At 53.9% G+C, this 10,260-nt stretch overlaps 1 pseudogene; it reads left to right on the top strand.

The window, feature by feature from the left end:
• Positions 1 to 5,780: 5,780 nt before the first annotated feature.
• LOC115647272 overlaps positions 5,781 to 10,260 on the top strand; it is a 55,588-nt pseudogene continuing 51,108 nt past the window's right edge.

Below are 10,260 nucleotides of genomic sequence, written 5' to 3'. Positions count from 1 at the left end.
ACATTTTCCAACGTGCGGAGGAATTTTGGCTTCCCATCCCCCAAACTCCCCAGGGGAAGGGTCAAGCCGGGCCCGGGATCTATGGGCGACGTTACAAATTAGTTCTTGCTCCAGCTTGCCATGCGGTGAAGAAACCTGCTGGAGAGATCCGTTAAGTGGCAGTTTCAGTGTACTGCACACGAGGCCCTTCCCTGTTTCCCTGGGGGAGGGAGGAGGCTCCTAAACCCCAAGGTACCTCTCTGGGTGGGAGAGGGGAAGGCTGGTTATAAACCTCTCACTCTCACCAGCCCCTTACACAGCTCCTAGCCCCACAAGTGGCTGACTCCCAGAAGCAGGTGAGTTTGCTGGTAGATGCTGAGTCCCGCAAGGAGACGCAGCCTGAGAGGACAACGAGGTGTCGGTGGCTGGTGCTGCTGCTGGTTCTGGCGCTGGCCAGGGCTACCCTGGCTGGTCCCCCCTGGAGCAGCCGCTGGGTGTGGACGTTCCTGTCATGGTTGCAGTGGCGTAGCCAGGTTTTCGGATTAGGGGGAGCACAGAACATAAAAAAGGCGCCCCCCAGGCTCCCCTTCTGGCCATGCCCCCTTGGCTCTCCCCTCTGGTCACGTCCCCAGACCAGACCCCTTCCCCCTCCCCCCCGCTCACCTTCCCTCCTGTGCTTCCGAGCCGGCCCGCTGCCCCATGGCTCCTCCGGCCATGCGGCGGGCAGCACGGCTGGCAGGCACCGCTTCTGCTGAATCCCACCAGCTACGCTACTGCATGGTTGCAGGGCGCAATAGAGCAGCAGCCCAGTTGGTCAGAGGCTCATAGCATCAACTGGCAAGTCCTGCGCTTGAGGCTCCCAGCACTTCCCTGCAGAGGTGGCTCTTCCCTTGTCCCTGCTGTCCCTGGGGATCCCCCACAGGGCGGGACAGGCTCCGATACAGGATCCAGGCCAGCAGGACACTCCGTCTGAGCAGAGGCTGCTCACTGCCCTCCGGCGGCAGCATGACTCCGGGGCCTCTCCTGCCTGTGAATGCAGCGCCTGGCAATGCCGAGTGTCCTGTCAGGAGGTGTCAGCGCCAGCCTCACTGCTGTCTCGAACCCCAAAACCTCCGTGGGGGAAGCTCTGCCCAGCAGGCTGCTCCTCGAGACAGCATGGCCCAATGATCAGCTGTCAGACCCTATGGAGGTTCATTCCCTTCAGGTCGTGAGTCCCAGTCACGTGGCCCAGGCCCGTTAGCTCCCCACACCCTGGCCCTCGCTTTGGCTGGGAGCTCCCCTCTCCCCATGGACGCCATGTCTGTAGTATGGGGTGTGATACAGGAGACTGGCTTGCACCTCTCAGCCCCTTCTGCCCCAGCCCAGCAGTGTCTGGGATTGGAGTGGAGGCAGCAGTGCCCGGTTCTAGGAGACCAAGGGGTCTCCAGCCACTCCAGAGCAATTCTGCTGGCTGACCAAAGATGGAGGTCACTGGGTACCAACTCGGATTCCTACCCAGCCCTCCTTGGCTGGATAGGGGATTGCTGGGACATGGAACTTTTAGATAGGACCTGCGGGCAAAGGAGATATACATTGGGATCTGCAGGTCCCTGGTAGGAACACAATGGGCCTTCCTCTCAACCCACCCCTTCCACGCGCTGCTTCTGTACAGCTCAATCTCACTTGAATCAGTATCGGAAAAAACATGTTTATAAAATCCTACTCCTCTCCCTCAGCTGTGGCTGGGAGGTTTCTGCCATGGGGATCTCTAGAGGGCAGAGGCGAGGGATCCTGTACTGCTCAGCAAGGTACAGCACAGAGCCTGAGGCAATACAGACCCCCCCCCCATAATAGCCCAGTTATATTTCATCGCCCCAGTGGCTGTTCCTTAGTTTCCATTGCTTTGTCCTCGCTGGTTTTTCATTTGCTCACATTCTCCCACTTCTCTCGGGAGACTATACCAGCTCCAAAGGCTCCCGTAAGGACTTTAACGCTCCATCTGCGGCTAGGCAGCCACCGCTGGAAGAGGAGGATTGCGTCAGCTGTCTGGAAGCCGCTGGAGCTGTGCTCATTTAGATCAGCAGAGACCACAGAGTCCAGGCCTCGGCCCAGCCTCTGGAAAGGAGGGGAGGGGAGGAGGGCACTTTGGAAACCAGTCTGGGCTGGTGCTGTTAACCACTTCCTTGCCCCGTCCCCACTTGTTCACTCTTCTCTCTAAATTCTTGCTCTCTCCAGTCCATTTGTTGCAGGGAGTGAGAGGACCGAGAAACTGAACCATATTCAGCTGGTGCCACCCATCGAGACCTGGCTGCCTGATACTATTGGGCCACCTTAGTAATGAGCACTAGGCCCCTCGAGCTGGCAGCGTTTCAGGCCTGCACGCTCCTGCCTCGGATCGCCAGAGCTGTGTGTGCCAGCCGCTCGGCTCCAGACGCCCCTTTCCAGGCATCACATGCTACAAAGAGAACGTCTGCTGATTCTCCCCTAATTGGTTTTACACCCATGTATCTCCCGTGACCTCACTGAAGTCACTCCTGATTTACACCAGTGTGAATCCAGCCCTAAAAAGCATGAGCTTGCTGCTGGCTGTCGGGTACGGGAGACCCCAGCCCCTTCCAAGCGCTGCGGACAGAGGGCACGACTGGGCCATGTCGGTCGTGGGAGGCTCATTCCCTCTATGCCGGGTGATGAACCCGCTTTGCTGAGCCTGGAGCTTCCTGTGTGTTTTGCATTTATTCACTCACAGCAATAAAAGCAGGAACCTCTGAGCCTGGCTCCCTCATTCCCAACGGCCCCGGCTCCAAGGGGCGCAGGGCAGGGTCCTGTAGGCAGCCCAGAGCTCCCAGTCGCTGCAGTAACCCCATCCCCATCCCTCTCCAGTGGGGAATAAGTCTCCTCCCACCTGCCCATGGGCAACACTATAGCCCCTTCCCGGCCTCCACTCTGATCGCTGGGAGCCACCCTGTGTCCCCACACTGTTGGGAGTGGCCGGTTCCCCGGCTCCCAGCCAGGCCACGAGGCGGTGCACTGCTGTGGGACGTGGGGCTGGATGAAGACTCCAAGGACTGGCGTAGCCTATGGTGGGTGGGCACAGCCTGTGCCCTGCCCAGCCCACCCACCCAGGGCAGAGAACCCCCCTCCTCCCAGGTCTGACTCGGCGTGACCCAGCCTCCCCCACCCCACCTGTCCTTCCTGAGGCCCTGGGCAAGGGGGAGGGGGAGGCAGTGAGTGGGAGGAGATAGCCTGGGCTGAGGAGGTGCACAGTGGAGGTGCCGTGTGAGGCTCTCAGCGAGGTGCCACCCAGCCCCAGGGGCTGTGCCAAGGGCTCCTCTGGGAGAGGGAGGAGAGGTGGGAGCTGCCCCAGCTCAGGGCCCTCTGGACAATGCTTCTTCCAAGGGGTCTGTGTCCCCTCTCGCTGCCTCCTCCCCAGAGGAGAGCGCAGCACCTGGGTCCATCCAGTCCCTTCGCCCTCCTCCCTCCACATCCCGTGCTGCTGTCTGCAAAGCAACAGGGACCTCTGAATCCAGGACACTCAGTGCCAGGGACACCCCCCCCCACTCCCAGGTGTCCTCCTCCTGGCCGATGGGGCGGCTGGGTCCAGCCGAGGCTGGCGACGGTCTCTCCTGTGCTCTCAATGCCCCCAGCTGTCGCCCAGGCAGCCTGGGGTAGATGGAGGGAGCAGCCCAACAGTGACTGGCTGTGGGGGGTGCGGAGCGGGGGAGATGGAGCAATGTGGGGGGGATGGGCAGGCTGAAGGAATGAGGGTTAAAGGGGTGCGCAGGGCAGCGAATGGGGATTGAAGGGGGCAGGTAAATGGGCTGGGGCAGAAAGGCTGTGGGGGGAAGGGGCAGATGGGGAGCAATGGGAAGTGGGGGTCAATGGGGAGGCTGCCCCAGGCTTTGTCTGACCCACTCAAAACAGCACCTCAAGGCAGCACCCCTAGACTCTACCCCTGTCCCAAATAAACCTCAGGCTCCCCACTGCTCAGCCAGCCCCTAAGTTCCGATCCCTCCACCTCCACTGGCTTCTCCATGCTCCCAGTCACTGCAGCTCCCCAAGTGCCCGGCTTGGCCCAAACCCCTGCCTGAGCCTTGAAAGGCCTCTCCCATTTCTGGCAGGAAAACATGGCTCAGTTCCATTTCTGAGACGAAAGCAGCAGTTCTCTGCAGCGTCGCCAGCTCTCACGCTTTTATCGCGACTCCCACGATATTTGGCGTTTTTCTTAAAGCGCCAGCTCCTGGAGGCCTGTGATGAGGTGACAGTCTCAGTTTGCATGAAAAAACTAAAGGTAAGTTTCTAGCACTGAGCCTTGCAGAGAAATACTTGAAAGTCTCACCCCAGGATACCCTAACCCCAGACACACACAAGCAGGTGAAGAGAACCCAACGTTTGTTATTTTTAAAAACCTTATGAATTCTAAGCCAGTCTTGTGATTTTTGGGGGCCTGACCCGTGACTTTTTGAATGTTTGGTAAGTCAGTCTCAATGTCTTGTCGACATCTTCATTTGTTCTCAGCCTTGGTCAAGTCTGAGAGTCAGAGAACTTGGGGATTGTCCCCCCACATCCTCAGAAATCCCCTTTCCAGGACTCATAGCTGCAAAACCAAAAAGGCCGCTGGAGAAGCGGTACCTTGGGACGTGCCCCCAAGCACCAGGTCAATGCTGATGCTCCAGCAATACGGAATGGTATTTTAACAAGCAGCCTTAAATGTCTCATTGCAGCACTGTCTTAGTCCGCCCCCGAAATAAACAAACTGAATTTCCTTCACGTATTCCCTTTCGACGGGTTCATTCTGTCAGAGGATGCAGTCCCGTTTACCCAGCGGTTAGGGTACGCACCAAGGAAGCGGGTGCCGCCTCGATCAAGGCCACCCCCAACAGCCTGACAAGCAGGGTTCTCTCAGGTGAGAGCCCCTAACCACAGAGCTAAGTGATACACTCAGGCAGAGCTTTCTCAAGCTCTCCTGCTGAAACTGTTCCACTTGGGCTGAACAATTAAATATTAGTTGAGCCAGAAACAGATGAAATTCACTTTGCAGTCCCAGCTTTGAACACTCCCCAGAGGGTGGGAGATCTCTCTTCAGATCCTTTCTCCTCATCAAGCAGCGGAGGATTAAACCACCGGGCTAAAGGTTATAAGGGAGGCCCTCCCCCATTTTGTGTGGGTTAGGCAGCCTCTGACACGCTGAGCGGATTGTGCCCTGCACGCGAGCTAGGCGCTCCTCCACCTATCTTCTCCTGGAGCACAGATTGCTCTGGGGCTTAGGTGGGAGAGCAGGGTCCAGACTAGGGAGGCTGTTCTTCCGGTTTAAAGCTGGACAGTCCTAGATGGGTGCAGCACTGTCCCTGTCCGGTCAGGACCTGGTACCAGCCATGGCTTTGTTAGGTGAAAATGAGAGGAGAGAGTAAGAGGAGACGGCAGATGCCAGGGGAGCAGGGATGAAGGTGGTGCCTCTGTGCGGAGTGACCCAAACAGGGGTGGGCCCATATGGGCGGGCTGACATAGACAAGGACAGGCCCATGTCGGCGGGCTGCCACCGGCGGGGGTAGGGCCACGTGGGTGGGCTGGCACAGGTGGGAGTGGGGCCACACAGGCAGAGGTGGGCCCATGTGGGCAGGCTGACAGAGGTGGGGGTAGGGCCACACAGACAAGGATGGGCCCATGTGGGCGGGCTGACAGGTGGGCTGGCACAGGTGGGAGTCGGGCCACACAGGCAGAGGTGGGCCCATGTGGGCGGGATGACACAGGTGGGGGTAGGGCCACACAGACAAGGATGGGCCCATGTGGGCGGGCTGACACAGGCGGGGTGGGGCTATGCAGACATGGGTGGGCCTATGTGAGTGGGCTGGCAGAGACGGGTGGGCCCATGTGTGGGTGGGGCCACACAGACAAGGATGGGCCCCATGGAGTGCTGAGCAGGCAGCTGAGCCCTGGTCAGTGGGGAGGCCGGCAGTCCGATCCCACGGCAGTTGGGGCCAGCAGGCTGAGCCCCAGTGGTCATCGCAGCCAGAGCCCCATGGAGAGCGGGGTGGGCAGTTGGAACTAGCAGCAGAAGCCCTGGAGAGCAGGGTGGCTCAGTTGCCATCGGGGTCGGGGGGGGGAGGGCCAGCCCCAGCCCAAGCCCCAGCAGTCAGCATGGGGTCAGCAGCCCAAACCCTGTGGAGCACGGGGCTGGGCAGTTCGGGCCAGCAACACAAGCCCCTTGGTCAGTGGGGACGAGCAGCCCGAGCTCAGTGGAGAGCTGAGCAAGAAGCCCGAGCCCCAGTGGTTACCGGGTTCCAGCAGCCGAGCCCTGTGGAATGCGGAGCCAGCAGTCCAGACCCCAGTGCAGGGCCAGCAGCCTGCGCCCTGTGGTGGGCAGGCGGCAGCTCGGACCCCTTGGCAGACAGGGGAAGTTGGGTGGCTTGATGGGCAGAGTGAGCAGGGGCCATGCTGTACGTGGGGGGTGGTCCAAGCTAATTTGTCCCTCATGGAGCACCCCCCCCCCCAGGGACAGTCCTGGTGGCGGAAGAAAAGGTGTTTGCGTGGCAAACCAGCCGGAACCACACTGTAGCTAGTGTAGCAGCATTAAGGCACCTCGATACTAAGTCATTCTCTCTGGAGTGCTGTTTTGCTTCTGTGACACGTTAGTGAATCTTCTCGTTTTCTAGTTTGTTGGTTGTTAGCAGTCTCTCTGTGTTATTTTTATTAGAACTTTTATACACAAGTTCAATGGACAAGTGGCTGAAAAGGAAAGTGTAAAGACGCAAGAACCAGCTAGTGTTTCCTCAAGTCCACACTGTGGAAAATCTAAGTCTAATGATCATGATGGTCCTGGAAAGTCACTTACAAAGAAAAGAAAATATGATGATGATTATATAAAATATGGCTTTACCTGCACTGGTGATCAAGAACGTCCAGAACCACTGTGTGTAATTTGTGGTAATGTTCTAGCAAACAGCAGCCTCAAACCTTCTCTACTTCGGCACCATTTAGAAACTAGGCATCCTCCACAACTCGAAAAGCCTGTTGATTTTTTTCAACCGAAAATTAGCTGAGAGGAAAAGTGACATTACCAGTTTTATATCCAAAGCAAGTACTGGTAATGAAAATGCACTTAAAGCATCATACCATGTGAGCTACCAAGTAGCAAAAACATCAGAAGCCCGTACCATAGCAGAGAGCTTGATTGGTCCTGTATAAAAAACATAGGTCATTGCATGCTCAGAGAAAAAGCTGCAAAAAGAATTGACATGGTACCTTTGTCCAATAATACGTTGTCACGAAGAATTAATAACATCAAATAATGTAGAGACTACAATTGTACATAGAGTGAAAAGTAGTCCATATTATGCTATACAGTTGGCTGAATCGACTGATGTAGCTAATCTAGCTGTTTTCCTACTGCTTGTACATTATGTGAATGAAGGTCTGGTTAAAGAAGACTTGTTGTTTTGCTGACCATTGGAAGAACGTACAACTGGAGAAGATAGCTTCAATCTGACTAATGCATTGTGACATTATTGACATGAACTGTGACCATATAGATCATTGTTTCAACCAAGGTCCTATAGTTGCACCAAATCGTGTACAAAGGAGGTCAAGTAAGGTGTCTATGGAAAGGCTGTAATTTGCTGGTTATGATTATGCTCTCTGCATGTGAGTATCATTTTTATATCTGAAGTTATGAGCCTTGGCTCTATGCTTATATTTAAAGTGTTTGCTGTAGGGAACACATAAGGCAAATTTGGCCAACATAGTATGAAGGAATTATTCAAGCAATTGGGAGTACTTAACTAACAATGGACTTTGGGAGACACCAATCCACATCTGAGCTTTCCTGGGAATGTTCAAACTAACAAGTAAACAATGGCAACGGCCTGGCAAATTGCTGAATCATTCATGGACATGTGACTTGCTGTGATGTTATTGACAAACTGTAACCGTATAGATCGTTGTTGCAACCATTGAGTATATATTTGCATCAACTGTTGTATAAAGGTTGTCGTGTGAGGTGTCTATGAAAAGGTTATGATTTGCTGGTTATGACTGTGGTATCTGTATGCATGTAGCATTTTTGTATTTAAAGTTATACGTATTGTAGTAAGAGGGGGCCCTGAGATATAAACCTTGGTATCAGAGGCTGGTTTGAGGCCTAAGGCCTGAACTAAAGTAATGGTCAAGACTTTGCTAACATAAAGCAAAGTGAAGCTGTGAGCCAGAGGCAGGCCCTGCTCACAGAAGCTGGCAAGGAAAGGGCTGATGCTGCAAAAAGAGACATACCTAAAAGGTACTGAACACTAGAGATCAGAATATTCACATACTTGTACACTCCACACAGATAACAAGGAACAGACTGACCCATCCCAATGACAGGGGCAAAAGGGTAATATGATGGATAGAGTTGTTTTGTTCAAACCAACATGTACAAGGTGAGAGGCGGCACCTTACTATGTAGAGGGGTTGCACCTCAGTATGTCAGGAGTGATGTGTAACGTGTTTGTACCTATGTATAAGAATGCATCCCTGGGGCAGTGTCTTTGTTCAGCCTAGGGGGCAGTGGAAAGTCCTGCCACTGACTGAGCTGAGTCCATTGCCAGGGGGCACATACTCGTAGTATGTCCTGTAGAGTAACATCTAGAGGGAACTATCATTGTGCTTCGTTTGACAATAAACCTGGTCGAAGTGCCTTCATACCTTACTAGAGTCTGTGGTCATTGGGGGTTCTCTCGGGATCTGCTGGGTCGGCGATCTGCGCAGAGCTGGGGCAGCACACAGAGGAAACACATGCACGCAGCCAATTGATATCGACATTGAACAGAGCAGAGCACCACATCAGTAGTGTGGAAGTAGGGAAAGAATTGACAAGGATTTGTAGGAGATCTTAATGCATGTCAGTCTGTTAGCAAGAGTCAGGCTAGCAGTTAACAAGAGTTAGGCAGCTGTAACCCTAATGACGCGAGACTTGTAGAAGCGAGGATGGTGTGAGGTGAGTGGGAAAGAACTGTGTGAGAAGTTGTCACGATCTTGCACTGATAATCAAATATGTAGACTGGTGTCTTCTAGAAGTGAGAAAAATAAGATAGCAGGATGTATAAACAAAATGCAGCTGTTGCTTATTATTGTCTGTATAATTGCTTGTTATTGTCTGTAACAAAGGCATAAATGCTTGCTGTAATTGTTTACCTGTTGAGAGACCTGCCCGGGACTGGGGCGACCCTGTGTCCTAGGGCACTCCCTCCCTCTATTGCAATTGCTTGAGAAATAATAAAGTATTTGATTCTGCTGCACCCAAAGAAAACGCAAGAACAGAGTTTTTCTCCAACAGTAGCATCTGACAACAGGCTCTATCCTGTCTGTATTTCAAACTTGTGTTATGTTTCTGGGTAACACCCCAGACAATGTGGCGTCAGCGCTGCCTAGCCTGCTTGATGGCCCATTAAGGACCATCAGCTATACAACTGACCCATTGAGAGAAGGCAGATACAGCTTGTGACTCAGCAAGGCATGCAGGGACATGCCTATGGACAGAACTCTAACAGTACGTCTTCACTACCCGCCGTATCGGCGGGTAGCAATCGATTGCTCGGGGATCGATATATCATGTCTCATCTAGACGCAATATATCGATCCCCAAATGCGCTTATATCGATTCCATAACTCCACCAACCCGAACGGAGTTGCAGAATAGACAGGGGGAGCCGCAGACATCGATCCCGTGCCGTGAGGACGGTGAGTAATTCGATCTTAGATACTTCGATTTCAGCTACGTTATTCACATAGCTGAAGTTGCGTATATAAGATCGATTTTTCCCTGTAGTATAGACCAGCCCTAAGGTTTTTCCATGCCATGTCCTGGGTGGCTCGTGATTGGAACAAAGAAAGCACAAGCCACATGGCAAAAGGGCTATGAAAGGCGGCAGCAGCATCTCCATTTTGTCTTCAATCCTGCTTCTTACTTCTGGAGGAACCTTGCTACAAACTGAAGCACTGAACAAAGGACTGATGACCCATCCCAGCTGAGGATGTTCCAGAGACTTGATTTGAACCTGTAGTTTATTCCATCACTGCTACAAGCCTAAACCAAGAACCAGGGCGGCTCTATTTTTTTGTCGCCCCAAGCACAGCAGTCAGGCAGCCTTTTGCAGTGTTTCTGCAGGAGGCCCGCTGGTCATGCGGATTCAGCAGCAGTTCTGCGGGTGATCTGCCAGTCCTGCACCTTCAGCATACCCACCGCCGAATTGCCACCGAAGCCAAGGGTCCGGCTTCTAAGGCAGCATTTTTCAAAGTATGGGTCGTGACCCAGGAATGTCAGGTAGTGGG

Source organism: Gopherus evgoodei, chromosome 2, assembly GCF_007399415.2.
Source record: "Gopherus evgoodei ecotype Sinaloan lineage chromosome 2, rGopEvg1_v1.p, whole genome shotgun sequence".
Lineage (NCBI taxonomy): Eukaryota > Metazoa > Chordata > Testudines > Testudinidae > Gopherus > Gopherus evgoodei.
The sequence above is the reverse complement of the archived record's forward strand: the minus strand, read 5'-3'. Positions and strand labels throughout refer to the sequence as shown.